Source organism: Mytilus edulis, chromosome 2, assembly GCF_963676685.1.
Source record: "Mytilus edulis chromosome 2, xbMytEdul2.2, whole genome shotgun sequence".
Taxonomy (NCBI): Eukaryota; Metazoa; Mollusca; class Bivalvia; order Mytilida; family Mytilidae; genus Mytilus; species Mytilus edulis.
The window spans coordinates 6,814,398-6,822,194 of record NC_092345.1 but is presented as its reverse complement, the minus strand read 5'-3'; positions in this window follow the sequence as shown (position 1 = coordinate 6,822,194).

The following is a 7,797-nucleotide window of genomic DNA, read 5'->3' as shown; positions in this document are numbered from 1 at the left end:
AAAAAAACGAATACAAAGATGAATAAATGTATATATATAAGTATATATACACAAATATGTAATAATATGGGCTTGACTTCTGGCCGTTAATTTCTATCCTAAAAAAAACACATAAAAAGCATATGTTTCAATGTTCCTTAGAAGCAAATAAACCATCAATTTGACCCTGACCGTATTTTTGTTGAGACATACAATAAGACTTTCCACTGAAAACTCAGTTGGGTATAACCAATGCCATAAGATCTGTTCTTGAGGGAATTCTATAACCCTTATTCAGTTAGGAACAATTAAATACTGTAAAATGTGTCCCAATGGAAATGACATTAAAGAACAATTTTTCCATTTGGAACTTATATTTCACGACAAGACTACGCCTGCAAGGCATCCGTTCAGTATATATCAACCATATATAGTCCATTCTTTATGCAATTGCCAAATAACATAGGCACTTGGGGCAGGACAAGCGTCGGCCAGTCCCATTTTTCAAAATCCGTTATTTTTATTTTGTATTTCACTAAATTATTTTCTTGGTTTTTTTTTTCTTATAGAAATTTATATTATCAGTGACTATATAGGCTACTGTGGATAGTTGAATAGCAATTGATAGTATGCCGTAACCGGCAGTGTTTCCAGAGAGGCCCAGTACCCCAGTTATGAACTTTATGAAATCACTAAAGCATGACTGGAGCGGGTCCCCTCTTAATTAAGCAGTCAATGCCCCCTTTATGAACCCCTCCCCTTTCTGAAAATTTCTGGATCCGTCTCTGGTTTACAGTATTTTCATGTAAGATATATCCGCAGAACCACCGTGATAATAATTGAAAATTAAAGATAAGAAAACAATTATAACGGATAAAAAAAAGGAGGGCAAAAAAAGTCTTGTTCAAGTACCTACGGGAAATCACAATTAATGACTTGCATGACGTCTTGTTTCATTGTATACTTTTTCACTATTTTGGTCTTTTTGGAAAATGACTATTTATTATGTTGTTTGTGCTGTTTTTATACCCCTTTATAACCAAAATGAATGTGATTGCATGCAAACGTATAAAAAATGCTGTTTTCATCCAACGCACTAGGTTTGAACGTTGTTTTCAATTTAGGCTTTGTTTCTGAATCATAATTCTAAAAATGTATATAATTCATAATAAAACATCGTTTACACCAAGACAAGTTAATTCCATTAAAAAAAAATCCAATTGCTAAAAACTTGGACTTTATTCAAACTAGATATATAATAGTCCCTGAGAATAGTCCGGGACTCCCAGTTACGAAGTTGGAGACTAGAAAGGGAAACAAGGTACACATACAGTTATATTAAAATTAGGAGCTTTTTAAATTTTATATTTGTTCTCTAGCTATGACAGTATACATCTTATGTCAAACTTTATTAGCAAAAATTCAAATTGACATAACACTCCGAAAACTGCTGAAAATCTCGCTGAAAATAAAGTAACTAAATTCAAAATGTAACAGTCTGAAAGCTATACTTCACATAAATATACTGTTAAGTAATATTAATCTGGATATAGATTTTTGTAAAAATGTTGAAACACTATACATTTGGAAATATATGCATAAGGTGGCGACAGCGTCGTTCGCTTCACATAATAAAGATGGTCTTTCGAAATACATGTTCCGCTTGACACGTGGAGCTAACGAAACGTGATCGTGAGTCATCGATATCTTTAGTAAATTCTTGTATAAGGGGACATAACTCTAACTAAACTTATGAACGGAATAAAACATTGAAAAGTCCACGAACCTATATGTAATGAAGATCATATATAATTATGGTGTAGTTAAGGGTTGTTAATTGTCTTTTTTGGGGTTTTTTTTCGGGGGGGGGTTCACATTGCCGATATTCTCAAAACAAATATATTGAATATAATCATATTTAATTGATGTACCCACTTTCCCTCGAATACTAGTGTAGAACATTGATTTATTTTGTTAAAAAAATATAGATAACTTCAAAAACCTCATATTTTTCTTTTGCTTTACTGTAAGTATTTCAAAGGGCCTAATTTTTCTCTTATTTTATTTTGAAATTCTGTTGACATGACTATTCTCTTGTCTTTATGTATAATCTCTACGAGGCGCCGTTTTACTATTTATTCACTATTTTCTGATATCAAAATTTTTTTTTTATCAGAAAATCCTTTTTTTTTTATATCAGAAAATAGTCTTCATTTTTTTTTTATATATACAAAAAAAAAATTAGAATATTTGATATCAGGAATTCGATTTTTTTATATCAAAAATTCTAATTTTTGATATCAGAAAATAGTGAATAAATAGTAAAACGGCGCCTCTGATAAATCTCTATATAATATGTTATTTTGCGCTATACCTGTATCTCTAAAACACAGTCGCATAGTAAAGCAAAGGAAAAGAATACGAGCATGAAATTGTGCACTGATAAATAAAGGAATTGCCGAAATTTATGCAATATATCATATCGTCGACCCACGCTGCAAAACTTGCGTCGATATATAAATGTCAATAAAATACATGTTTCTTTCACAATTATGACTGCATTATGTCGATTATTTGCACGTGTTCTCCTTTATCTATTTACTTTGTCATTTTGTGCGCATGTAGTCAGTTATGTTCATGTGCAAAGTTGAAACTACATTTTCCGTCATTTTTTACACCAAGTAAATTATATTGCCTTTATATTGCCTTTATATAATAGGAAACAAATTGTTTGAACTGATGATTTTAGGACCCATGTGATCATTTTAGAAAGTATAGAAACGTGAAGTGAGAGTACTAATCTCTAAATACGTCAGTCAACAAACTCTTCATAAAGGGTTCCATAGACGGCCTGTGGAAAACTGTTTTCATATACATATATTTCGACCTGTTAGTCAAATGCGTTTTGTTTAAATATACTTTTACATTTTTTTGGTCTTTTGGAAAATGTTGTTTGTGCTGTTTTTAGACCCTTCTACAACGAAATTTGTTTTACAGGCACACGTATAAAAGTTGCGGTTTTTATCCAACGCAATCATAGATTTGAACATAGTTTTCAATTTAGACTCGTTTATATTTTTTCGTTTGGGCTTGTATCATATTTTCCCTCCGGTTTATATGATCCGTTCATCCTATATTGACTCTTAAAATTCAAAAGTTTATCTAAAAATGAGGGTACATTTTATATGGCCTTCCAAATACCGTTTCGATCCTAAACCTCACTGAAGAGACATTTATTGTCGAAATCCGGATCTGGTGTACTAAAAAATATTGACACCGTATGTTTGTGGCATAACATCGTGGCCACAAGTTAAAAAAAAAAATTTCTGTTTAGTATTAAATTTACAGTAAGATCCATTTTGTTACATCTTGTGATCAATTTTATTTGGCAATCGCCAATGGCAGTCAGCAGGGTTAAAGAACATCAGTTGTTCGACCTGTTAGTCAAATGCGTTTTGTTTAAATATACTTTTTCACTTTTTTGGTCTTTTGGAAAATGTTGTTTGTTCTGTTTTTAGACCCTTCTACAACGAAATTTGTTTTACATGCACTCGTATAAAAAATCCAAAAACCGCAATATTGTACACCCGGTACAATATCGTATTTAGTCAGTCAACACAGCTGAAAACGACACCAATTATCCCGGCTTGGCAAAGTTCTTACTCAGGAAGAAGAAGTCGACCCAAAAGCAATTAAATATGCCAAGTTTTTTCGAAATGTCTCTAAATTTTGCAACTCCCCTCTCCTTAAAAAATCGAAAATGATACTCTATGAAAAAATAGAGGGGAGTTTCAAAATTCGGAAAAAAATGTTGCCGTACGCACTAGACTTCTAGATGGATAACTACTAAAATGTTGCCGTACGCACTAGTTAGACTTCTAGATGGATAACTACTAAAATGTTGCTGTATTCAATGCATAAGCCTCAAGGGTTTGTCCTATAGTCTGACTTAATCCTTTGAAATCCCGTGTCAGGCGTGGCTTTGTCGATCCGAATCAATCCGATATCTTATAAAGGTCGAGTGCCACACTCTCTGCATGTAAAATAACCCTAACAGCGTCCGTTGATGGCCTTATGCAAGTAAAAGTTTACGTCTTCACAATATATCCTTCACTTTGTGGCAGTTTAAGTTCCCGCCATTCGACTATATCGACATACCTTGCAGAACCTACCTGTTGGATTGCTTTTTGAAGTGTCTTGGATTATATTAATGAAATGCTTGACACTGGACATAATTAAAGAAAAAAAAAAAATTAAGACATTAGTGCCATGCATTAATTGAAGAAAAACCGGTGGATCTGTTTGCTTAATTCAAGCGACAAATATGTTATGGGTATCCAGGACGACACTGATAACAATTGGAACATATTCTGCCGAGTGGGTCGAGCAATATATATGGCAGAAAATTCTACTACACTTGGGTAAGAGGGCAAGTTAGGCAGGGACAGAAGTTGAGTTTTGCAATAGACCACTTTCGAAGTTTTTGAAAAGGGTACACTAACGTGCAGAAAGCATGTCTGTCGATCTTCACTTTAGTCTAAGTATATTTATAACCCCCCGCGCTGGCAATACGACAACATTTAAGGTTTTACTGCACGCAGGCTAAGAATCGTCCAGGAATTGCTTCTATTTCTATGTCTAAGTAAATCTTGAAGGGTTTAATTATAACAACATCAAAAATCAACAAAAACTCCAGTAATTAGCTTCTCTAAAATGGATAGACTGGAAAATAGTGGTAATACATATTACAGGAAAACTTTGTACTGCCACTACTAAAACACAATGACCCAAATCAGCAAAGACCCATTGAAACAACATCTGATACAAAAATTTAATAACACTTTAATGCCGGATATTTGGGTGATATATTGACGACTTAAGTATGTACACTAACGAGATTTACAAAATCGTTGGTTTAATTGAGGTTTGGAGCTGGCATGTCAGTAACTGTTTGTGGTCCTTTGTTTATTATTTATTATCGTTAGTTTCCTCTGTCAACTATTCTAACATCAGACTTTTACTACACGCGTATTGCTGTGTTTGTTGATTCTACATTTCCTGTAGAGGTACAATGAGAGGGTTGAGGTATCACAACACATGTTTAACTGGGCACCTGACCTTTTCAGTCTTGTATTTTTATGTCCCATTAATTGGAATTATGTTTTCTGGTCTGTGTGGGCGTTTGTCCGTCCGTCCGTTCGTCTGTCCCGCTTCAGGTTAAAGTTTTTGGTCGAGGTAGTTTTTGATTAAGTTGAAGTTCAATCAACTTGAAACTTAGTACACATATTTCTTATGATATGAATCATTCTAATTTTAATGCCAAATTAGAGATTTTACCCCATTTTCATGGTCCACTGCAAATAGAAAATGAAAGTGGGCATCCGTGTACTATGAACACATTCTTGTTTTTTATATTTTGGTTCATTTAAATATTTCAGAGTTAAGTGCAACGTCCATTTTCGTTGAACCATTACATATTAATGTTTAGGGGCCAAGTGAAGTCCAGCTCAGAGTGTAGGATTTTCTTGTGTCGAAGACCCATTGGCGGCCTTGGGCTGTGTTTTGCTCTTTGATCGGATTGTTGTTGGATAGGGACAAACATATTGCCATGCATTATAGATCATTATAGCATGGAACTGCTTCACATATACGTACAAACACATCAAAGAGTAACTGTTGTTGATGTGTTTCTTTAAGGTGCATAAAAGTGTGCAATTCACTTTACACAAGGCATGTAATTTACCGTCTTGCCTTAGCAAAAGCCCAACCCTGCCATGCTTTTTGCTACTGGGCGAAACAATTCTAGGTGACTCCGATCAAAATACCTTATACACCAATTGAATTATTGTATATATCATGATGCAAGATTGTAGTTTTGATGTCGTATTAAATTATTTATATTGACAAAAAGGACTTCAGACATTTAAACACATTTCGGCTAAATCTATAAAGAATTCAAGATTTGTGTAATGTTAATGATGTCGATTTACACATTTGAATTTAGATGTTGTGGTTAAAATTAAATTTGCAGTATTTGGATTAAAACAGGCCCTGGTCATAACAAAAAATTGAATTATGGAATCATGATTTTTCTACAAATTTCGGTGATATCAAAATGTAAGATTAGTTATGTTTTCTATCGCTCTACATTAAGGGGTTTTGCCAGCTATATGAACTTTATTTATACTATACACGAGGTTTATCCACTTGATTACTCAAGCAGTCTTGAAGACAATGCAAGGGAAGTATCTCTGAATAGTTTTAGCAGCAACAGTGGAAATCAAAATTGACCCTGCATTTCATTGCAAGTGTTTTTTTGTAAAACAATTATAAGTTCAGAATTATGAAACTGAATGGGTCTATCAATGCCCATGCTACGTCAATCTTTAAAGATCCAAATGTTGCAAAACACCTTTCCTACCTCAATGACAAATATGTTGTTGTACCCGCAGATAAAGCCCCAAACAACATCGTTTTTGTGTGTAAAACTCATTACAGTAACTGCTTGATAAACGAATTAGGTATTGACAATTCACTTGGAAACTCAACATATACCATAACGACACTTACCAAAGAGGAAATCCTGGATAATCATAGGTCTGTTCTGTGTTCCTTTTGAATTTCAACCAAAGATGAAGAACTGGATCTGCCATCACTATATTGGATACCTAAACTACATAAGTGTCCTTACAAACAACGGTATATTGCTGGGTCTTCCAAGTGCTCCACGAAACCCCTTTACGAAATTATCATCTATTTTATCAGCAATCAAAGACAGGCTTCAAAGTTATTGTGAAACTGCCTATTCTAGAGGGGGCGTGAATCAGATGTGGATACTTAAAAATTCCAAAGATCTTTTAGAGTACATACAATCTAACTCTCTTTCATCTTGTAACAGTATTAAAACATTTGACTTTTCTACTCTTTACACTAGTATTCCACATTCCAAACTAAAAGACAAATTGAAAGAGTTGGTAATCCTTTGCTTCGTAAAAAAGAATGGCCAACGTAGATACAAGTATCTTGTCTTAGGGAGGGATAAATCCTACTTTGTAAAAGATCACTCTGATTCGAACAAAAAATTCTCTGAAACTGATATTATCAAGATGCTTAATTTCTGGTTGACAACATATTTGTTACGTTCGGAGGACATGTTTTTCAACAGACTGTCGGCCTTCCAATGGGAACAAACTGTGCCCCTCTACTTGCCGACTTGTTTCTTTATTATTATGCGGCTGACTTCATGCAGGAACTTCTTAAGAAGAAAGATAAGAAGTTAGCAATGTCCTTTAACTCTACTTTTCGCTACATAGATGATGTTCTTTCACTAAATAATTCAAAATTTGGTGACTATGTGGAACGCATCTATCCAATCGAGCTAGAGATAAAGGATACTACAGATACAGTTAAGTCGGCCTCATATCTTGACTTACATCTAGAAATTGACAATGAGGGTCGGTTGAAAACAAAACTTTACGACAAAAAGAGATGATTTCATCTTTCCAATTGTGAACTTTCCATTTCTAAGTAGCTACATTTCAGCAGCACCTGCATACAGGGTATATATCTCCCAATTGATACGATATTCCCATGCTTGCATTTCCTATCAGGATTTTCTTGATAGAGGGTTGCTGCTCACAAGGAAGCTATTAAACCAAGAGTTCCAAATGGTGAAGTTGAAATCATCCGTTTGTAAATTTTACGGACGCCATCATGAGTTGGTTGACCGTTATGGAATAACCGTTTCACAAATGATATCGGATATGTTCCTTACGTCGTAACTACAATCCCATTCCCTTTCATGAATGTGACCTACCG